Raw genomic sequence first — 25,354 nt, 5'->3', positions numbered from 1 at the left:
TTTTTGTTTCTTTCGGTTTTGCTTTTAATGACATAATTAGTAAACAATTACTGCTCAAGGCAATGTTTTGTCTAATTATTATGCTTTCTGGTAAGTAGCCATGTAAAAAGCAGAATAAAGTACATCCAGGGGTTCAGTCTGTTTTATTCTGCAATGACAACCTCCTGGATATACCTCATTCCTTATGTAATACTGCAGTATATGTAAGTGGGAGAGTACAGAAGAGCAACAAACCGCCGACCTAAACCCAAACCCAACCATTAAGGTTTTCAAAATGCAATTGTGTTTTATTAAAGTTTTATCTAATTTTACATTGCTATCTCATACTGTGAAAATGAACACAAGTTGTAAGTGTCAAGCTACCCTGTAGCATCAAAAGTACTTTTAAACATATATGCTTAAGTAAGCTTTTGCAGCTTCACTAACACATAGGCTTAAACATTTGTCTTCTAATGAGCAGATGTATGAAAACTGTATTAAGATTTTGAAAATAACAAGTCAGCCTTATATAAAAACATAACAATTTATACAGTAATTCACTTTTAATTGTGTGTTGTCTGCTGAAAATGAATACACAGTTGCTTCTTTTCTCATCACTTTTAAATATTACATGAATCACATTTTTAAAAAACACAACAAAAATCTTAAGTCTTAGTAAAGCTGCAAAGTAATGATGTTTGCATGTTCAAGGCTCTGTACAAGGCATCCACACAAAATGTGAGTTCACTCTAAAAACAGATAATTACAAATTCCTAAAAAAATCTTAAAATGATAATCTGTTTAAGATTATTTTTATCTAGTTCTTGTCCTTTAACACCTATTCACAAATAATGGATTTTGTCTCCATAGCATTACAATTGGCCATTACACTTATGGTTGTAAACCTGTCTTTCATAGGCTTTACTGAAGTGCCATGCTGCACAATTTGATTGCCAGTGTCATGCATTTTATCAATGACAATTGCTGTTACTTTGTTATCTATAAAATCACAGAGTAATTTAATAAACTGTAAGAATATAATGCAGTGCAGGAGAGCAGCATCAATGCTTCCGTATGTTATATCTGCGAGTTACAACTCTTATTTTCTTCTTTTCAGGTTTTGTCTGTTTCAATATTCAATGTTGTAGTACCTTTGACAATATATACGGTATGTTATTTTGAAGTAGATGTATGAAGTGTAGTGCCTCGTGAACTTGATTCCTTTCCAGTAAGGACCACTAGAGGGTAAAAGAAAGGAAATAGGGAGAAAATAGAAAAAAAGAAATGAAATTTCAGTCAGTTTAATCGGCTGGAGTCCTCAAGGTCTTGGCACAATTGTCATATGTGATGAGACATGCTGTGTCCTTCAGTCTTTGGAGGTGAGTTCACCCCAAGGATAATCCATAGACCCAAAATGCCTCCCAGGGTTGGAAATTGAGGGACATTCCTAGTGGTTTATTCTTATGAAATGTGAGTTTTTGGCAGAATTTGCAGAAATTCTGAATTACATAAATTGCTAAATTGAGAATTAAAATCAAAATCATTGCCAGGTGTCTAAAGACAGGTGTTTATAATGTTTATGACAAGATTTGTTGTTTAGGTAATGTCAAGTTGTCATGACAAAAACTAAAAAAGGTTGCAATGTAATTGTTTATGTCAAACAATGTCATCTAAAATGCCATAACTAATCAAATGACACTTGACATCTATGGTGAGCATGATTAAATTCTCATTCACATTCATGACATGTCTTAGGTCATGGCAATAAAGGTTTCATGAGCCTTATGAGCACCCACTTCAAGTAAAGTGTTACCGTAAAGTCCAAAGGATATATGTAATGTACATTAGCATACCCACACAGTCAAATGCACAGCCCAATCTTGAAGATAACGATTCATCCTTTTCTGCACTTTCTATCTCATGAAGTAATTTACTTCAAAAGTAGTACTTGAATATTTTTGTGTTTCCCATTTAAAACTGTTATAATTTCAGCTCAAAAGAAAAATAAATAAATAAATGGAAAGTGCATGTGTGAGATGTGCATAAAATAATTATGCACTCATACATCACTGTCTTCTTGTATTAATTATTTTGTGTTCATAATGTAATGTAATGGAAGGTAACGTCTATTTATATAGCACATTTATGGTCTCTGGCCATACACCCGAAGTGCTTTAAAATCAATTTAATAATTGCTTTATTGGCATGACAAATGTTATAAATGTATTGCCAAAAAAGTTATAAAGTTTACATAAAAAGTAACATACAAATATAATAAAAAAAATGTTACAAATTAATATGCACAGAAAAGAAATAGTGTGTTCTGTTTTGCCGAGCAGTTTGAAACTATATTTCTTTTTAACCTATCCCATTCAAGTCTCGTCAAAGAAATTTTAAATATGTGTGCAGAGATAATGTGGAGAATTTGAGATATTTATTAATTAATTGGTTTAGTGGTTTGTTGAAATAGGAACATATTTGCTTTGGAAAAACACAAAAACCTATTTGTACATTGTAGATGATACTTAAATAGTTGTTTTTGCAGAACTGAGCACATACACTGAAAAAAAAAGTGTTGCATGCAACACTGTTGCAAGCAATTTATTTGTGTTGAATTTATACAAACACATTAAGTTTAATAATGTTCAACCTAATTTGTTTGTTTAAATTCAGCCCAAATAAATTGTTTACAACTACTTAACATAAAAAATGAGTAAATCCAAGGAATCATCTTTGAAGAATTTTTTTTTCAATGTAGAAGTACAACATGAAATGGTTCTTGGTCAGCGTTACTCAAGAGAATAGACTGAGTGACATCTTATGAAACACACAGTATTTTGCTTACTATTGTACACTGTAAAAATACTGTACTGTAAATGTGTACGCAAGAACAAAAATATAGTAGGAAGAAGACTGAAAAAAATCCTTTATCTGCAGTTATTTTTTATCAACATCAGATATATATATATATATATATATATATATATATATATATATATATATATATATATATATATATATATTATTTTTTATATTTTAACAACATCAGAAATCTAATAATCTAGTAATATCAGTGTCATATGATATGTTCATATTTAAAAAAAATGTGAATGTGCTATTTTAAAGTACCACTGCAATTAAAAAAAGTTATTCACAAGATATAAATGGATGTGATATATATATTTTCTAAACCGGTTGAATGGCTGACCAAGAATAGTCCACAAGTAATCCGATTCAGAGTTTGTTTGGATTGTTTTAAATTTAACACCTAACTTTTTTATTGTTAGTTTTGAATCCATTTTTAACTAAATGGTTTTAAATTGTTCCATAATGGTAAAGTGAATTGTAAATTGAATACGCAAGAAAATTAAAAAATGAAATTGCATTTCATCCATTGAAATTAGAAAAAAAGAATTAAAGACATTGATAGTATTGGTGGCACTGATCTTCGTTCATACTGTAACTTAGTTTAAAAGATTGTATTTAATTAAGCAAATATAATATAATATAATATAATATAATATAATATAATATAATATAATATAATATAATATAATATAATTCACATAAAAGCACCAATGGGTTGACATTTTTATTTATTTATTTATTTTTATCATAGATGATAAAAGGGATTTTTTGATTTATAATTATGCATTTGGTAAATGCATTATTTTTATCTGGCTATATTGTACTAGTACATATAATATACATATCTGAACATTTTGTGTTCAACAGAAAACAGAAATTCATAATAGTTTTGAACAAGTTAAGGGTGAGTAAATGATGACAGAATATATTTTTGGGGGGTTGACTAACCCTTTAATGTCACCGTCTTTATAAAAACTTTGAAGAAGAAATTTGACTATGGCCTTTAGGACCAGAAAAATTGTAAAGCTTTTAAGGCCTGAGGAATATAAGAAATCCCAGAAGTTCATCATTGACTGCATTGAATGAGCAAACATGGAGGAGAAATGGAAATGAACTGTCAAACTCTGCTAGTCACTAAGCAGCAAGACTCTAAGTTCATCTGGAGAGTGAATGTGTTAAAAGCGGTACTGTTAATGTTAATTGTTATGTTGATTTATTTATCAGCAAGTAACGTTCTGCCAAAGCCAACAGCTCAAACAGATGTGCAGCACTAATATACGTATTGTCTTTTGTGTTTATATATATATATATTTTTTCATTATATTATTATCATGATAATTATTATTATTTTTAACATATATTTCAAAATTAATTTGCCTAATTTAAAAATAAAAAAGTATGTAGCACTGGAAGATGTCTGTTTGCTGAATCAGCTAATTATTTTCTAATTGCTATTATTTTTTTAATAGTATGTTTATATGTACACATTTATTCATGAATTAATAAATTAGCAAGCAAGCACAACAAATAAATGCTGTTTTTGTATTTTGCAGACTTGCAAAAATCTAACCTGTGTCATACCCTTCGAGAATTTGTGTGCAGTTTCTAGCAAATGGCTGTGATAAAGGAATGTGCAGATGTATACAGTAGCAGCAGTGGCCAAGTGATTCTTTCTTTAATAAGTGCTGCTACCCCCACAGTAGGCACATTCAAACCCCTCGTCTTCACATTGAGGCAAACCAGGCCATTCTGGTGATAAAGTACAAGCAGGTGTACAGAGGGTACCAAGCTGGTGATTACATCAATTGTTACTGATGTCCTATTAAGTACAATTTCATTTGTTTATTTGTTGTAATTAATCAACTGCTGATTTTTCTGTTTACTTTAGTATAACTGTACCACCTGCACTGTACGTAGACGTTAAGCAGTTATCTAGCTCACTTTTAGTTTTGTAGCATTTTAGCGTTATTTTCTTATTGACTGGAGCAAAATAAACCAAAAAATTATATACACACACACACACACACATATATATATATCTAAGCAATATCACACGAGTAGCAGTGCGATATGGCTGTATATCGGCACTGATGGGAGGCTTGCATTGGCACGAGGCCATATCGCACTGCTACAAGTGTGATATTGCCTCTATACAACAGTTTGACGGCATATTTGTGTATACAATAGCAAAATCAAACATGGAGAATCTCAAAAACCCTTTTGTTTGAGGAATTACTTTCTTCCGGATTCAAATCATAAGCTGACAGTTAAACAGCTGAGCATGCATCATTTAAACTTTAGATCTGAAGTGTCTGCTTTTTGCTGGCTGTATGTGGGCAGTTTAATACACAAAGGGTAAAGAGGCTGTACGGGTGCTGATATTACTTAAATATATCACGGCTATCAGCCAATCAGATTAGAGAACGAGACGAAACTGTTGTGTGTGTATATATCTATATCTATACATATATATATATATATATATATATATATATACAGGGCTTTACATTAACTCCCACCAACCCGCCAAATGCAGGTAGATTTCAGCTTTGGCGGGTTGGACAGACACCTCCACTAGCCACTTTGGCTGGTTGAAAATAGTTTTTAGCACCGGTTGCTTTCATTTTGAACAGATTATTAAATGGCCTAAAGTTAACCGTGAGCATGTGATCATTCTTTCATCATCACACATGGTATGTTTCACCTGCTTTCATTTGCTTATGGTTTTATTTGCTTTTATTTTTGTAAAAATGGTTGAATTATTTTTTTTTTACAACATTGCTTTAATGAGAGATGAACTCTCCATTTATGTGTAGTCAATTGGTAGTCCAAGTGATCTTTAGCCACGACAGACTACTGTGCATATTTTTGATACATGATAATAGTTACTCTTTAAAAGTCTATTGCTTTTCTTTCTTTTTTAAGAAATGTTTTGTTAAAAAAAGGTATAGTATACAGCTATACTTTGCTTGTTTTGACACATTTAACATTTATGGCTAAGAAATAATTATTGTTTTGTGTGGTTATAGAGATAAATTTGGTTCATCGTTAATTTTGAGCTCTAAAAAAAGTCATGTGAAATAAAAACTAATTGCAATATAACACTGTGAAACCATGACCCATTTGCTCATGCTCATTGAGCAAACTCATACTCGACACACAAAAAGTGAAATGAATGAGGACACATGTGGACATAACACACAATTTAAGTCAAGTAATTTTAGCATGTCAACGTCAAATTTATGCATATAAAATATTTTTTCCCACCAACAAAATTGTGGCTAGTGAAAATGCAGAGTGGCTAGTAACATTGGAAAATTACTAGCCATAGTGGCCGGTGATTAAAAAAGTTAATGTAAAGCCCTGTATGTATGTATATATATATATGGGTGACACAGTGGCACAGTAGGTAGTGCTGTCGCCTCACAGCAAGAAGGTCGTTGGTTCGAGCCTCTGCTGGGTCAATTGGTGTTTCTGTGTGGCGTTTGCATGTTCTCCCTGCGTTCGTGTGGGTTTTCTTCGGGCGAGTCGGCTTCCCCCACAAAACAACTAATTTTATTAACATAAATGCACTGCTTTATCAGAAAGACATTTAAATTGCTGATGCAGTAATATGAATATTGTTTTGGCCTTTGAGGGTAATGATAATGGGATTTAGTTCATTCAAAAATGTCATCATTTACACAACCTTTACTTGTTCCAAACCAGGTTGACTTTCTTTATTTCTACTATACCTTTATTTCTATTCTACATTGTTTATCAACAACCAGTATACTACAACAGATATTGTTAAAATTGTTTTCATTAATTCCACCTGAATTCTGAACTATCATCAGTATGCATGTTCATTATTTACCTGTTTTATAGTTGGTCAAAATTGTCATTGATACCGAATAGTTGTTTTACTTTTATTTTTTTAAAGCATATCACTATAATTAGGTTTAGTTTGTGATGGCCAAAACAGTTGCAAAGCATGAACATGCATCATTAATATTGAAGTTTGTCATACACAGATTGTTGTTTATACAAACACAGACTGACTGATGAAACTTAAAAACTGACTGTTTTCAAAATAGGAGCATTTGTCATAAATTTAACAAATAAATGGGTGAGAAAAATATAAGACAAATGTTTCTTATTCTCTGAGAAAAAACCTAAATGCTCTGGATCTACTTTAAGCACTCCTACAAATTTCAATATTACTGAAATAAAATAAATAAATTATATTGTCCGATTTAAGCTGCTCTTCCACATGTATAAAAAACAACATTGTGACCTATAACTTGATATTGTCTTTTAAAAATTGCAATCCTTGTATATGTTTACCCAAATAAATTGATGGAGATAGTAGCAATTGTAACTAAATCTCAAATTTGCTCCAATTTGACACAAGAACTATAGTGTCTTTGAGCCACTATAACCTTGCAATAAACCTTGTGGCCAAAGTTTGGCTCAAAATCTGAAATAAATATTTGAACATTACCTCTCTCAGTTCGAGTAAAAAAAAGTCAACAAAAAGACTATTTTGCTTAAAACTTAACTCTTTAACTCTAGCTGCTTTAGGTATTGCCTGCAAAGGTCTGTATATTCACATAGAGCTATTTTGGATTCAAGTATGGGATTCACTTAGAAGACCAATAACTCTGATTTGTATGAAAACAGGGCAATGAAATGACTTGTGTATACACACAAAACAGCAGTCCAAAAAAAGAGTGTCCCAAATCGCATACTTATGCACTATTCTACACCAATTTGTAGTATAAAGAGTGTAAGTAGAGCGTTCACACTGAAAACTCAAAAAATAGTAAGTGCACTTTAAATACCTGAAGATGCACTCATTCAACCAGTAAAATGAAGTGAGTAATAAAAGACACTTCACTCACTCAACAACTGCAGGTTTGCTCACGTAGCGGAAGGGGCGAAGCTATCAGGCGCACATGTTGTGTGTAAGTGCATAAGTAAATAGTGCATGAGTGAATAGTGTATAGTGTGCCATTTGTGACGCAGCTATTGGCTGTTTCTCAATATGCGTTCTTTAGCGGTCTTGCGTCCTCGTGTTCTCGTGTAACGTCATCAGCTGCCAAAGTTCAGTTCCAATACTCAAGACCACATGAATAGAGGACGCGTGAAACTTACCGGATGTGATCTTGATATCGACGACGCACTGATGCAGACTTGAGCACCGAACTCGCTCTTGAAGTCCCAGAAGTCATTGCGACTGGAGGTGGGATGCGCAGCATTTTATCTAGATTTATTATTAAAGTTCAGAGATTTAACTTATTTACCTCAGGAGTTTCCCTTAATGAAACGTTGAAAGTAAACAATACCATGGACATCTTAATAAAGGAATAAACACATTAAGGCTGTTTGTTTGCTGAAATTCGTATTAAAATCTGTTTTATTTACATTGTGCATATTGATAATGATTGATAATATTAGAGTATATTGATCATGTTTTTATGCAAAGTATATATTTTGAAAAGGGGGGAAAACAATAAATCGTATGAATTCTCTAATGTTTAAATAATTTACCATTTAAAATGTGTTAAGGTCACGTGACCATCAGGAAGAACGCAGCATCTCATTTCTCAAAGGACACGTTCTTTGCACTCGTGGTCTTTTGAGTCCGTTTTTCCGAGGAAACCTGGCAAGACCAGACTCCACAAGAACGCAAGTCTGTTTTCTGGAATTGAGAAACAGCCATTGTCTTTTTCAAGATGTCATGGAGGCCATGTCTTCCTGGTTGTGGTGGATTCCTGCCATGAGATGGTGGCAGAAATCATAATCTCTGTGCACCAGCATGTGGATGCAGAGTTCATTGTGAGGGAATCCCTGTGGCTGTGCAAATATCCCTATGTAAGAAAAGCAAGCCTTCTCTGTCGTTACTCACAAAATGGTTGAACACTTTGTCCACACTAGTGGTCCAGGTTCACTGTCTTTGGCTGGACCTGATGATTATATTTATGTGCCAGCAAACTCACTTTCTTCACATTTCCTTCAGTTTAAATTATTGGGTGACATTGTTGAGGAATTTACAGAGGAGTTCTCATTAGTGAAGAAGCAGTGCAGTGTGATGAGCCCATCAGTCTCGACTGCTAAGATGCCTATTGCACAGTGTTGGCTGCTGCCTGCTGAAGGCATTCACATGCACTCTCTATACCTGGTCTATCTTTGCAGCCATGACTATCACCCCACAAGCCAAATCAAGCTTGCTGGTGTGTCAGCATTTGCTACATATTTGACATCTACATGGGCTCTGCCAGCTTGGTTAGCACAGCTCAGCATGTCTTGTTTGTCTGTTTGGACAATCCTTTTCTTTAAAAATGATATTAATATCAGTGGTTAGCACTGTCGCCTCACAGCAAGAAGGTTGGCATTTCTGTGTGGACTTTGCATATTCTCCCTGTGTTCACATGGGTTTTCTCCAGGTGCTCCGGTTTTCCCCACAGTCCAAAGACATGCGCTACAAGTGAATTGGATGAACTAAATTGGCAATATGAGTGTGAATGTGAGTGTGTATTGGTGTTTCCCAGTAATGGGGTGCGGCTGGAAGAGCATCCACTGCATAAAACATATGCTACCAACTGATTCAGCTGGGGCTCGAAGAAGCAACCTTCTTGCTGTGAAGCAATTGTGCTACCCACTGCACCACCATGATGCTCTACTGAAGGAAAATGAATGAATGAATGAATAAATGTTGATATATGCATATTTCATAATACATAAATAAACAAGGCAAACAATTAAATACTTTTTTTGGTATTTTGCAAGTAGCAAAAAATCTAACCATTCCCTTCGAGTGTTTCTGTGTTTCTATCCAATGAGTGTGAACAGGGAATGCTATGCAGATATATAGCAGCACTGGTCAAGTGCTTTCTTCTTTAATAAAAGCTGTTACCTCTAAAGTAAGTATATTCCCACCTCTTATCTTCACATTATAGCAAACAGGTCATTCTTGTGATACAGGTCTACCAGTGTACTGAGTGTACCAAACTGATGAGGATGTGCATGTCCTCAGGTTTGGTTTGCAGCTTTTTACCAGAAGGACATATGCCTCATGTGTTGATTTTGCCTTGTCATAGACAGCTTCTTTGTGCATTTGAGGGTAAGACATCACCATAAACAATCTTACCCCTTGGGCTCTCTCTGTCTTCACAAAATCCCAGGGGGTTTCTGTTCCATTTTATGGAGGGGGCAGGCATCTACTTCCTCAATATTATTGGTAGCTTGCTAAATTTATCATGTTCGTAGGGGCAATTGTTCATGCACTGGTTTGTGGTGCTTCTGCATTTTAGCCTTTTTGCTTCAGGTCAACTAAGAAAAAGGCATGCTTGGCTGGGAGCTGGACATGACTATCACACAGTGTAGCTTTTTTTTATTTATTTATTTTTTGAATGTGCCTAGTCAGAGCTTGCATGTCTGAACCAGTTCAGCAGGGAAATAGTGGTCCCACAAAATCCTTTGAGAGACTCCCTCCTGGGGCATATGACATTCACAGCCATGCTTGCTGCTCAAATTGCTTCATTTGAACCCTGAGATGGGCACAGGGTGCCGGCTCACATCTGTGTGACATTTACATCTGTGTGGGCAGCCACGTTGTGTGTAGCGAGCATGCATCCTTGAGTGTGTGGACTTGACCCAATCCTGGTAGAATAGAGTCTAGAATGGTCTAGTTTGCAACAGTATCTGGATGCACCCTTTGTGATCCAAACTGAGACTGCATCTCTCAGTGATGCAATGTCAGACACAATGCACTGAATAGAGCTAATCACTCTGAGGGGTAGGGTGAGGGGTGGGGTTACTGTAGGCAAGCCCCTTACAAAGCATTGGATGCAACTCAGACTGCACTGCATCAGGTCTGCATCCAGACCCCTCTTGCAGTTTGTCTGATATGTCATCAGTTCAGTGAAGCTCGAGGAACACATCTGTAAAGCTTTCTGGGCAAAACACATTTGCAAGGTTTTACTACCTTCGAGTGGAGTCAGTGTCCTCCTAGTTGCTGGGTAACACTGGCCAATAAGAAGGAAATTAAACTTAGAGCCAAAAACAATTCCTGGGCCTTGCTCCCTATCCTGGAGATGTGTACGCTTATACCCCTCTGCTAATAAGTTCCCTAATGGTGAGCCCTAGAAAAATCCTTCAAATCCCTCAACACTCATTTTAGAAGTTGAGAAGCATCACACTACAGTCTACGGTGGACATCCAACCCTACCCTAATTCAAGTGCCATGCTGCAGCCTGTAGCATGATGGAAGTCCAATACATAGTGGACAAATGTGCATCAGCGATTGTTGCTACATTGATCAAGCGAAGCAAAACTATTCGGTTATGGATGAAACCCCAAAGGATGGAACAGTGGCGTTATGTCCCCTTGCCACGGGAGCTGGATGGGCTGCTGAATGCTAAGCCATGCTTGACTCCTCAGAGATAACCCTGATGTGGCAGGTGTGCCTTATGTACAGCTAACTGGAGAAGGGGCTGCACCTGCAGATTGCACTCACCAATTTCATAGGCATTTCATTGGCCTTTCTAAGCGAATCCATAGTCAAATCAGACATAACATCTCCATTCCCTCCATCAGGGAATGAGTGTTACATCCATAACCAGGAAGCTCTAGAGTATGTCTACTCGCTCTTCCTCCTTTTTGAGAAGTATGAATGTACTGTACGAATTGGTTGTGTTCTTCCTCCTTTATACAGTTAAACATGGATGAAGGTACTGTAACTGATTATGCTGTATGTTGCTATCTGTGCACATTAAGAGTTTGATTCTAAATAGACTTGTTTCTGTGTCTAGCCGATCTTAACAGTATAAGACCAAAGATTGTGTGGAATACTCTACTGTGGTCCTAAAGACTGAGAGAGTGGAAGTATGGCAAAAAATCACAATGCACTTGATGCTGTACGAGCAACAACAGGGTGCTCTTTTTTTTTCCTTCCGACTGACAGCCTCTGATTGTCCTTTACCTGCACATTTCCTTTGATGTAATCGGCAATTTTCTGTACCTCTAGCTTCTCATGTGTTATTTACTACTGAGCTTGGATTTGAAAGCAATACTTGTGCAAGATGAAATCATCTAAAGCCTGCAGAAAGAGACTTTTACATTTTGTATTTAAGAGCATCCCACCGGATAGTATCTGCTTGTCAGGAAATATATAGACTATAGCCTAGTTGTGAAATACAGCTAATTAAAATATTACAATATACTTAAATGCTAATTGAATTTAACTGTATGTTAGCTGAAAATTTTGATGCAGTGCATTGTTTTACATAACTAAACAAACTGCATTTACTGTTAATGTCAAGCTGTACTGAAGTGTGGTAATTTCTTTTTTGAAGTAAACAAGTAAACATGTCATGCAGCTTTTAAATGAAGGCTTTATCCACAACTAAAAGCACTGTTTGGAAAAAGTGCTTGCCCCTAAATCCAATAACTGGTTGGGCCTCCCTTAGCAGCAACAACAAGCGTTTTTGATAACTTGCAATGCAGGTTGTTTGATGGATGGGTGGTGAATGGAGAAGGCATGCTCTTGAGAATGCTACCCTTTTATCCACTTGCAAGGTTGTATTAAACCTTTCATGTTGCTTGTGACATCAGTGCTGGGCAGGTTTGCCTAGAAGGGATATGCTGAGGAAAAATGATAAAGTTACGGAGAAACTCTGTTCTGCGATGCCTTGACCATTATGCCCTGAAAAGTGTGCTTGAACGTGATAAGAAAGTTACAGAATCCTGCTGTTAAATGCATTTCACACACAGGCTTAAAAAAATCTGTTTATATTTCAGTGAAAATTTGTGATGATTGAAACCCCATAACCAGATTTTACTATAAAGTCTACGATTTTAAGGGGGGAATGTCCTAAGGGAAATGAAGCAATGATAGGGAATGACTACATTAACTAAATATTTTAATAAATGTAAAACTTTATCCATATAGTTTAGAGTGGGGTCAAGATGTAGTGTTTCTTTAGTCAATTTTTGCCTCGTCTCTATAAAGTGAGTTAGTCTGGAATGCATTAATTTACTTATTTATTAACTTTGTTTTTATTTTTTTTACTGCGCTGTGTATATTTATTATATGTTTAGAGTGTTGGTAACCACAGAGCTTTTTTTTTTTTTTTTTTTTTTTAAATACAGGTTTGAACCAATGCTTTTTAAAAGGCTACATGACCAAATGCTACCTTACTAATTTTTAGGATTTTTTAATCTGTAGTTGATTTATTATTTGTTAAGCATTAAATTTACATTAATAAACGTTAGTAAGCAGTTTATAACTGCAGCTACAAATCCTATATTCTTGACTTATGAGAACATTTACACTGCAAAAAAAATGCTAAATAATCTGCCAATGGGGTAAGCAAAATAATCTTGTTTTTTGATTTGTAATAAGATTATTTTGCTTACCCCATTGGCAGATTATTTAGCTTGATTTAAGGAAAAACTCACTTAAGTTTGGCATATTGTTTTTTAAAACAAGACAATATGTTTTGCTTGTCTAGAAAATGCTTCTTTATTTAAGAACTTTTAGATATTTGAACTAGAAACAAGACAAAAAAATCTAAGTAAGAAAAGCATTTTTTGCAGTGTATAATGTGCTTATTAATTGTACTTTCAAAACGTGTGACTGATTGATTTTTCATGACTAAATTAAGTATTGCATTATTTAAAAAACATTTGTATTTAAGAGTAGTGGGAGGTTTTTAAGATCATTCAGAATGAGTTAGTAAATGATTAATAAACTATTGAAATTACCATTTATATATCTTATTATTCAGGCATATAGTAACAGTTAATTTGTATGTTAATAAATGCTTTATTAACTCAACTTTATGCAGTTTTGAAACCTAATCTAAAGTAAGGACTATTTATGCTTTATAAATCCCTTATAAATGACAATTAAAGGCTTAGTATCAAATGAACAATACAGTACATGTTTGCAATCTTATCTAAAAAGTAAAATTACTGTAATGTTTAAACATTGCTGAATAACTGGAGTGTTAAAATTCGGCATTAAATTGGATAAAACCCAAGACAAAATAATAATGTAACAGTATAATGAGATGCAATGTTTAAACTGTACATTAATTTTATTTTACATAAGATTGCAAGGATGGATTTTTTATTTGATCCAGTTTCATTTGTGTATCTTCTAGTTAATAGACACGAATAATGTCGTTTATGTTCTTTTTTTCCTATTTAGAATTTAACTGAGCCTTTAATTGTCATTTATAAGGGATTTATAAAGCATAAATAGTCCTCACTAGATTAGGTTACCAAACTGGATGGTTGAGCTTAGTAACATTTATTAATGTAGAGTTAATGCTTAACAAATAATGAATTCACTCTTTACTAGTGCTTAATAAATGATTCATAGTGTGTAGCTATTATAAAGTGTTGGTTAATGTAAGCAGGTGGAGTACAGTATGTCAGAAATGGAATACAGTTTCCATTTACTATGGGCTATTAAGTGCACATTTAGTAACAGAATCCCTGATTACAACAGATTCTGTGCTTAATGTGTGTATAATTTCCATAGTAGTGAAACTATTTCAGTATATATTTCAGCATTCATAGCCATCAAACTTCCTGGAAAACATTTGTTTCTAGCATTCAGATAGCACAACATGCTTTTTTTCCCCTTTTTTTTCTTTTTAGAAAGCATTTAATTGAATGTTTGCTGAATTGTGAAAGATTGTTTGAATGCCAAGAGTTTCTTTAACACTTGCACTAATTAACAATAATTAGTATTCAAGCTTTCTTTTCTTCTCATCTTCTTGGGAAACTAATGGCTATGACATTTCACTGGATAATTGACATTCTGGTGAAAATGAAAATGTCATATATAGCATTCTGTGTTTTTAAACTTGCATGTGGGTTGTTACACAGTATAGGGAATGTTGTAGTGATTAAAATACATCATATTCATTATTCAAAAATTAATGGCATACAGAAAGTATTCATATGATTTACTTTTTTATGTTGCAACCTTATTCCAAAATAGATTCAAATTCATGGATTCAACTTGGAAAATTCTACAAAATATACCCTATAAAAACAACATGATAAAGGTTTTTATATATATTTACAAAAAAGGATGAATAACAAGCACCTAAGTATGCATAGCATTTGGTCAATAGTTTGTTGTAGTACATTTGGCACCTTACAGCTTTAAGTCATTTTAATATGATGCTACAAGCTTGGTACACCAATTTTTGAGCAGCTTCTGTTTTCTTCTTTACAGTAACACTAGCTACATTTCCATCCACCTATTTTTATGCTCATTTTGGATGTGCATAAAAAACGGTTGATGGAAACAGCAAGACCTGCATCAATTTTGAAAATGCGCATAAAAAAACGTATGTGCCTAAATGAGTAGGATAAACTTTTTATTCAATAAGAAAAAATATACATAAACTATAATGGAAACACCTTTACTGCACAAATTCCAGTATGCACATTAAAAAAGTCATGTGATTTTGTTATAAGAGATCATGTGATGATAAAAATGTGTGTGAATGGATGGAAACCAGCTGGCTGAGCACATAATAAAACATCTGAAATGTTGTTTTTGGTCATTCTAAAATGCCTGAACGGTTTCAGTATTAGTATTGTTATATTATTATTTACCTCCAGAATCAAAAGCGACTCTGCTCCCCGTCTCTTGCCTTCAAACGCCACCGCACGTTCACTGCATGTCAGAATTGTCTTTGAATACGCAAGTCATTTAGTAAATGAAGAAAACACAGCAGCTTCTCCTACCTCTGCAAATTCAGTTTTTACTGTTGATATTTGGCACCAGTTAGTCAGGAAGTGACAATTTTGTTCTCTTTGACTCATTGTATGGAAATGTTACTTTATTTGCATGTCTTTTATGCGATATTCCAGTTTTTCGCATTAAGTTAATTTGCATTTTTAGATGGAAACAGCTATTGTCTATCTATCAGTCTATCAATCTCTTTAAGTATTTACACTGCTCAATTTAATGGATCCTTGCTGAATAAAAGAGACCTGAACATTTCAATGGTTCTGTGAAAACAATAAGCATAATAAACCCAATATAATAATCATTAATTTTCCTTCGATTTAGTCCTTTATTTATCAGGGGTCGCCACAGTGGAATCAACCACCAACTATTCTGGGATATGTTTTATGCAACGTATACCCTTCCAGCCACTACTCAGTACTGTTCCCTTATACTGCATGTCTTTGGACTGTGGGGGAAACCGGTGCACCTACTCAAACATAGGGAGAACATGCAACTTCCACTTAAAAACGCCAACTAACCCAGCTGGGACTTGAACCAGTGACCTTATTGCTGTGAGGTAACAGTGCTAACCACTAAGCCACAGTGCCAACATATAATAATGAAATTTATTTATTTCTTTACAAAGGTTTGGTGGTTTAAAACCACTGGTTAACCACTTTGACAACATGTTTTTTATTTCCATGTATCAATGCTGGGTAATATCAACAACAAATTGAATAAACGAGGAGCAAAAGAAACAAATCTATGCTCCAAAAGAAGAGACAAATGAATACAAATTACAGCTCTCACTGCACACAGGAGGCATAAATCAGGTTTGGATTAATATTGAAGGCAGACTCCCATTTTTTAACATTAAGCTAGAGATGCTCAAAGTGGGGACTGTTGTAATGGCAAACTCAGTGCTTAGTGTGATAACTTAATGCTGTGTTCCATCAGTGTCAAGTATGAGGTGAACTTGAAGAGGTGGACAGGGTTGACCTCTAAATTACCCTCAAAGAGGGAACAGTTTGCCTCAATACATGAACATTTTTCTGTCTAAATAAATGAAATAGCATAAGAAAGGTTTATTCACCGAGATATTGTTCCAAAATCAGATTTTGTAGATGCATAGTTAGTCAAAGCTTAGTTGATTTTGGACTGTGACAATAAATGGATGGATGGAAAGATAGATACTGACTGCTTTTTCTCCTTCAGTGATGTAGACTCATACAGTTGCACCACAATGTCACATTTTGGTAAACCGCACACTGACCGATTATCAAGTAATTAGCCCTAGTTTAATCTCCTTTTCTGCCCAGCCAAGATATTTGCTCCTCCTAAAAATAAACTCTGAAATTCCTCTCTGGCAGAGATCAAGAACCCTAGTGCCATGGTGTGACGTGTTGCCGAAGGCTCCAGCTGTCATGAGCCAATGTACATCCCCAGTCGACTGTAACAATTACAATCTTCATCAATAATAATGAGCTTTATTTCATGGTCACAGGATAATAATGTGCAATGTGGCCACAGCCATGAAAGTCACTTTTTACTCAAATTTTGGAGGCTTGTTTTAGTGATTATTTTGCCTAGCCATTTAATGTGCATGGGAAAAAATCTAGAAAGCTTTTAATTTAGTTTAGTTTAGAAAGCTTTTAACATTGAAAACACAGATCTGTATGAAAAAATTACAATTATATTATACAGCCAGTGGCCCCAGCTGGTGCATTGCAAGCCAGAATCTAAAGGGGTATTAACATCTTAAAAGTACATCTTAAACATTTAAATAAACATTTAATCATTCACAATTGTAGTATAATTTGCGTATGAACATTAAAAATGGCAAATCAAAGTATGTATAGTAGTAATGATCGATCACCAGGGCCCGACAGAATCTGCAACCATTTTTTGCTATTTCTGCAGATAAGTTTATAAAAAATCTGCAGATTTTAGCGAAATAATTTTGGGAGTATTGTAACTAAAAACTTATCTTATAAAATAAATAATACCTTTTTAACTTTTATTTAATTTTTACAATTGACATCTAATCAGATCCAATTAACTGGTAAGCAAAGTAAACCTCTTATATATTTTCCACTAAAAGACCGGAAATATTACTTTACAAACTCTATTAAAAATAAATCAAATGAACATTTTCATATTAGTCAACAGGGTTTGACTTTAACACCAGCCAACCCACCAAATGCGGGTAGATTTCATCTATGGCGGGTTAGACAGACACTCCCACTAGCCACTTTGGCTGGTTGAAAATAATTTTCCCGGATAATAATTCTTAAAAGCAGGGTTCGACAATAAGGATGGTCCAATATTCATGCAAAGGGGATCTTAGAATTGAGAAGCAGAATGATTAACAAAAATAATTGCGTGCGCGTGAGCAGTAGAAAGCAGTTGAATACTGAATTAGAGGATGATCACTTGCACTAACAGCTGAGGTGATGCGCGCGACTGTTTAAAACTTGTGCGCGCTCCCGTTTCCTTGCGAGAAGCAACTATGTCTAGAAACACAACTGATGTGATCGGTTCTCTTTTATATAAACTAGACAAAAAGTGATGCTCGTGCACCCACAGTCTTGCTGCTTTCAAGAGTTTCACATTTGTCTTTTTGTATACCGCACCGGTTGCTTTCGCTTTAACCATTATTTGAAGAGATTATTAGCGGGTCTAACGTTTACTGTGTATGTGTGATCATCCTTTCATTATCACACACGGTATGTTTTTACTTGCTTTCTTTTGCGTTAATATGGTTTAATTATCATTTTTTACAATAACATTGCTTTAATGGGAGATTAACTCCCCTTTTATGCGTAAACTGGTGATCTGGGACCTTTAACCAGGACAGATTACTGTGCATATGTTTTTATATATATATATATATATATATATATATATATATATATATATATATATATATATATATATATATATATATATATATATATATATATAAAGTTTAGTATACAGCTTTATTTTGCCTGTTTTGACACATTTAAAATATATTTTCCCAACAATAAAATTATGGCTATTGAAAATGATGAGAGTGGCTAGTAATGTTGGAAATCTACTAGCCACAATGGCTGGCGATCAAAAAAGTTAATGCCGAGCCCTGTTAGTCAATAATATTGCTAAAATTAATTTAAAAACTGAATAAAAGTAAATGTACACACATTTACACAAGTAGTAAAGGCTCAATGGTGAGATCTGCAAATTTCCGCGTGCACAGATTCAGTGTGACCAATCATGAATGAATCTTTTTTTTTTTTTAAGTGAAACGGTTGAACCATTCACCAAATCGAACAGGATCATTTGAAATGGTCCATGTCTTCACTAATCCCTTGTCCACAAATTACTTACTTTTTTACTATGCCTGAAAATGTTCAGACTGTGGTGATGTTTTAACTGACTGTAAATATGAAAACCAACTACATATTTTTGAAATTGAGTCCTAACAATGGAGGATTGTTATTACTTTTTTGTAGGTCATGTCATCATGTTGTAGCATTAAAGAAGCTGCGATTTGTTTTTGTTTTTAACAGTTTCAGTGAAAAGAACTGTCCAAAAGATTGTGGAAAAGACTGCCCATCTCCAATGTATAGCAGTCCACAGATTTACTAGGATTGAAGTCAACAATTCCTTTGCACACACTATGCCGTACCCTGACTTCCTGATACACTACTCTATAAAAACTCTTGGTTACAGTGATGAGTGTGGGTAGGACTGAGAGCCATGGGAGGCCATTGCTCAAGTGTTTAACCAGAATCCAGATGGATACTTTTGTTTTGTGTTTACATTATGGTTAAAGTTGTTGAATGACAGAATTCAGAAGTGTTAACACTCATAATGCAGAGGCTACATGCAAGGTAGCCTATGTGCCGTGGGGTACAGCGATTACTCGATGCAGAAGTACAAATTTGGCTTTAAGCCAGCTTGCTTTGTCTCCAGAATGAACCAGATGGCAGGCTCTGGCTTAGACTCTCTCACAGCCTCACAGGTGAAGACCCACTAACCTGCTGTTTTGAATCATCCAGCACTTCACCAAATTCCTCTGCTCGCTGGTGAGAAGTTAAAGCAGTGGTCTATCTCTTTATTTTTCCTTTTTTTTTTTTTGAGGGCCACTTAATCTGTTGCGCTATGTAAAGCATGTGTGCTATTTAAAGTCTTGAATGAAGAAGCAGAGAACTAAACAGTCTTAAATTATGAATCCACAAGGAAAAACACAGAAAATTGCATGTATAATCACAGCACAATCAAGGCATAAAACAGAAAAACTGAAGTTAACTTAACAAGAGACAAATGAATATATGACTTAAATAAATAAGCAGTACGTACCTAATGCAAATTTTTTTACAAAAGAAAAGTGCAAGACTGTGACACTTTTCTCACATAGGTGATTTCCTCTGATTTTTTGAGCTGCATGGTACATATAAGGAAAGCATATCTTGCACATATAATTTTATTTTATTTTTTGATTTAGGCATTATATCATAAATCATGTCATTTTATTAATAATAATCCAACAACAAGAACACATTAACAATAGTAACAATAGTAATGTGTGTGTGTGTGTGTTTGGCTCTGGCTTGGTGACACCATAGTGCCCTCTATTGGACAGCTAATAAAAAAGAAAAAAAATTGAAACTATAACTGACAGTGCACAGCCTTATTGTATGACTGCAAAGCTTTTAATATTACACAAAATAATTTATTGTATAGGAAGGCAAAGAATTTGATAGAAGCATGAAGGCAACTGTACTTTGTAAGCAAATTGTAAATAGTTTCAGTGTCCCTCTAGTTATTTTCTAATCCTCTGTAATGTATGGGAAGCCTGAACTGCACTATTGTAGAAACTATTGTATGCATTGCTTTGCAGCCCTTTGAGTAGAAAAGCTCATGTCAGCTCTGATGGAAAGTATGCCTCTGTTGCCCAGGCAACTGTGAACTACAGTAGGTTTAGTGATTGGACTTTGGGGAGCAAAGCCAGTTGTCACTGCAGCTTAAGTAAGATATTCTGTTGTGCATTTGTTTCCCCACTAACCTTTTTTTATTATTATTATTTATTTATTTACGTCAGCTTAAAGAGCCTAAATACGACTCTCATATAGAGAAAAAAGTCACATGCATTGCTCGTGTGTGACTTCTTCACAGTGTAAAAATCTTGATGGTTCTGTCGGTTTTCTCTATCCAAACAGATCTTTACTTTGTATGTTCTATTGGATTTAAGTCAGGTGATTGGCCGGCCATTCTACAGCTTGATTTTCTTTCTCTGAAACAATTTGAGTTTCCTTGGCTGTGTTCCGGACCAATCTGGTTTTATAACCATCATCCTGATAATGTAGATGTTGGACTGAAGCAGCTAATTTTAATTTACACAGATGAGGAGCAGAGGGTAGAGAACGTCTGATAGATTTCAGCTGCTTTCTGGCATTCACTGGCTTTCTTTTGCTCCCTTTCTTTGTGTGTTCAATACTTTTTTCCTGTGTCATTTCACTTTATTACACATAACTTAATTTGTAAACTAATTCAGTTTGTTGTGTTTTTATTTATGTATTTCTTTGGTTGTAATCAACACAGAGAAAATTTCAAGTCAACAGCATCTTTATAAATGTGTTTCCTGAGAAAAATTACTTTGACCAGAACAAGGGCCGAACATATGACTAAACACACAACAGTTTTAAAAAAATGCAGCTGTTGAAAACTTTTTTTAGGTGAAAACGCAATTGTTTATATCTCAAATATGCAGTTTATTTATGAGGATTAATTATAAATGTTTAAATGGTACTCAGTAGAAATGTTACAATGTTGCTTGACATAAATATAGGTAAATCATACCTGCAGATTTCTTTGTATGAACTTTTGTATGACCACAAATTGTAACCTTTTATTATTTTTCATTTTTTCTTGAGTGCTTAACAGATACAATATATTTTTTACATTTTTCAACATATATGTTTTGAAAACCTATTTCAAATAACTAATATTATTTTGTCTTTGTCATGATGGCAGTACATAATATTTACTACTTATGCAAGAGTCTATTTTATTTTATTTTTTATGTTCGTTTTCGTTTTTTTTTTTCAGTGAAGAGCACTATGACCTTGACTTCTGAGACTGAAATCTTGTGGGACTTGTGGGAACATTAGTTCTGAATCTCTGAATTTGCTTTAGCGAATGTGTGTGTGAGCGTTGGGGATGGAAGATGATGAAAATAATAAAGAAAATATATAAACATGTTGGTAGTTGACCTACGGAGCTGCCGCTGTGCAAGTGCTTGAGTTGCCTCTAAATTTGTCCAGGGACATTGTAGTGAGAGGTATAATACACCTGCCATTCCTAGTAAGGCTTGGGCCTCTGACAGGAACATTCTGTTCTCCATTTAAACACAAAGTGCCATCAGAGTGGAACAGAGCTGGAAAATGCTTCCATTCTCCTCTGAGTATTTCAGAAGACCTCTCCAGAGAATGAGAGAGATAACTCTGGCATATGGAGAGAGCATTTCCAAAGCTCAGAAAAAGCTGCAGAATGCAAGAGAGACAGAGAGAGAGAGAGAGAGAGAGAGAGAGAGAGAGAGAGAGAGAGAGAGAGAGAGAGAGAGGGCACAGGGAAAAAAATCTAACTTCCATTTCTCAAAGAGGGGTCTCAGCGGAAAGAAAATTGATTGCCTCATCTGGTTGGGAAAAAGTTGATCCCTGAAAAACTTTTTTCCCTAAGACTCCATTGACAAATGAACTATTGATTTGTTGTTCCATTCAGAGAACAATGCTGAGATGGTGGATGACACAGCTAATGATAGTCCACCCAATTACAGATAACCACTCCCTAAACTTACACTATTGCTTGACCCATTGTTGATACCTTGGTCTGGTCAAGATCCTTACTCAAAAAGGGCAAAATTTTGTGAGTGTTAGCTGTGCAGTTTAAGTTTCATATTTATTATTATTATTACTAAACCAAAACTAGCAAACAACAACAACAACACTAATATTTTTCCTTGTTGCAGTTGTTTTACTTGCATACAGACATTCCTCTGCTTTCCTCCAACATGCTGTGAGCAGTTAGAACACAATGTAAACTGTTTTTGAATCCATATTCTACTGATTCTCTGTGTTTCAAAAATAATACAGTAAATAAAGACTGCATAATTGGCTATGTATTATTTTGTGTACTGTAAAGCATTTAATGTAGCTCACTGTTGTTATTATTAATATTATTATTAGTTGTAGTAGTAGTAGTAGTAGTAGTAGAAGTAGTAGTAGTAATAGTAGTAGTAGCTAGTAGTAGTAAAGCTGCTTGTGCAGAGATGACTGCTGGGATACGTTAGCATATCAGTTACATTCATGATTATGAATGATTGCCTTAAATGTTAAGTTAAAATTCCCAGGCGTATCATTATTGCTGACATTAGCTTGCTTGTTTAACACTAAGTGCCCAGATTCATTGCCACTACAGATAATTATTAAATGTCATAATGTGGGGGGAGGGGGCATATCCAATTATGTTGATTAAGGTTTGATGGCGGGCTATGATCCTGACAGGTCAAGTGATGTATAATTTGGTTGTAATATTTTAAGCCGCTGCCAGCTATTGGCATATAGCTTTTTAAAAATGGCCAAAATTTAGAAGGTTATGCTAAAACACATAGTGGACTAACTAGTGACCAGATGGGTCTAACTGGAAGATCAGATAAACAGAACCAGTAAGCCACCTTAGGCTGTGTGGGCTGCTGTTTTTATCAGTGAATTGTCCTTCAAAGCCAACGGTAAGATTGCAGCAAGAGGAATAGGGTTTAGGGGCATATTTTGATCTGGAAGCTTAGCACATTTTTATGGAGAGGAATTCTGGTATGATGCTGTAATGCAGGTGTATCAAGCTCAGCCCCGCATTACTGTAAATGCAAAAAAATAATTAGCTTTCTTCCCCTGCAGCCAAAAGCCACGCTCATTTATTGTCTCCATAAAGCTTGTCTGTAATTATGGGCCCAGGTCATCATTTACAGAAGATCTTAACTGGGTCAAGACCACAGGGGCCTATATGGGACCAGTTTGGTCCATTCTCTATCTTCAGAACATCAAGCGCAGATGGGATACGGGCAGAGCATGATGCTTAAAGGAGTCCTTTATAAGACTGGGAGGTTTAGTATCTCAGTGTTAAGCTCCACCAACAGTAATAAATCCCTAAAGGATTTTTATCACAAAAGATTATGATAATACTCACTACATTTCTCAAAATATGACAATTAATATCTTACTATTTTGAATTGTACACTGAATTTTTTCAATTATTATATGTTTATTAATTATATATAAAACTTAGTTTTGTTCTATTTATATTTTTCTATTAAATATTAATATAACATACATTATTAAAATTATGAACACATATTTTGTACATAAATCAGGTTATTCTGGTTTGTTATTTTGTGTTGTAACATAGTAGTTGGCAGTTTGTTAGCAGACATTGTCAAATAATGTGTAATTATTTATCTAAATAGTTTTGCAAGTGTAAATTGGAATTGTACTGCACATCTTCTAGAGCAATAAAGTAATAAATCACAGGAAATGTGAACTTTAGGTCTGCCTGCAGTGCCCTGCAAAACAGGAAATGTGTGAATGTGCTGTTTACACCTCAATAATGTGTGAACTGAGGTGTGAAATAGGCATGGGCAGAGGGTCACAGGGTAGATTTTGAACATCTCTACCCATGGGTCATGAAAAAAGGATATGGGATAGGCATATGCAGCCAAGAAAAAGATTTACTTGATGTGTGTTTTTTTATTGTCACGTTATTTTTATGGAATCATATATTTTATTGCTAAATTATTTATTTTGATGTTTCACTGTTGAAATTATTCATCAAAATATTTTTCTGATTTGAATGCTGTTTTTTGTATGTTTTTATGTATTTATGTGCAGTTGAAGTCAGAATTATTAGCCCCCCTTGCATTTATTTTTTATTTTTTAAATATTTCCCAAATAATGTATGTCTGATACTTTTTTTTTTCTTCTGGACAAAGTCTTATTTGTCTTATTTTGGCTAGAATAAAAGCAGTTATATAAAAAAAATATATATATAAAAAATAACCTTTTAGGTTTAAAATTAATAGACCATTTAAGCTATATTTATTTGATAGTCTACAGAACAAACCATCATTATTCAATAACCTGCCTAATTTTCCTAACCTGCCTTGTTAGACATATTAACTTAGTTATGCCTTTAAATGTCAATTTAAACTGTATAGAAGTGTCTTGAAAAACATCTAGTAAAATAATATTTACTGTCGTCATGGCAAAGATAAAACAAATAATTTATTAAAAATGAGTTATTAAAACTATTATGTTCAGAAATGTGTCAAAAAAAATCTCTTCGTTAAACAGAAATTGGGAAAAAATAAACAGGGGGGCTAATAATTCAGAGGGGCTAATCATTCTGACTTCAACTGTATGTATACTGTATGTATGTACATGTGCATGCATTTCTGTAATAACAAGTATAGGGTTTAATTGAAAAGTTACCACTTTTTCAAACAATTGTGCATTTAATGTTTTCAGTATACACATGTAAATGAATAGGTTCATACTGTATGTCTGTTTGATCATTTTAATAACACAAAACTATGTATGTATGCATGCCAGAGGGTGCTTTTTCAAACTTGATATTATTACATTTCTTTAATAGTAGGACAGTCCTTTAAAACAATTTTAGTTCTACCAGGCCTACAAGAGGGATCAAATACTGTAGCTCCACTAACATTAC

At 34.4% G+C, this 25,354-nt stretch overlaps 1 protein-coding gene across 4 annotated transcripts in view; it reads left to right on the top strand.

Moving 5' to 3' along the window:
• The window catches only part of tafa5a (TAFA chemokine like family member 5a), a 147,373-nt gene that overhangs the window by 99,509 nt on the left and 22,510 nt on the right, over positions 1–25,354 (top strand).

This window comes from Danio rerio, chromosome 4 (genome assembly GCF_052040795.2).
Source record: "Danio rerio strain M-AB ecotype USA chromosome 4, GRCz13ab, whole genome shotgun sequence".
Taxonomy (NCBI): Eukaryota; Metazoa; Chordata; class Actinopteri; order Cypriniformes; family Danionidae; genus Danio; species Danio rerio.
Note: the sequence above shows the minus strand (reverse complement) of the source record. Positions and strands in the feature narration are given on the sequence as shown.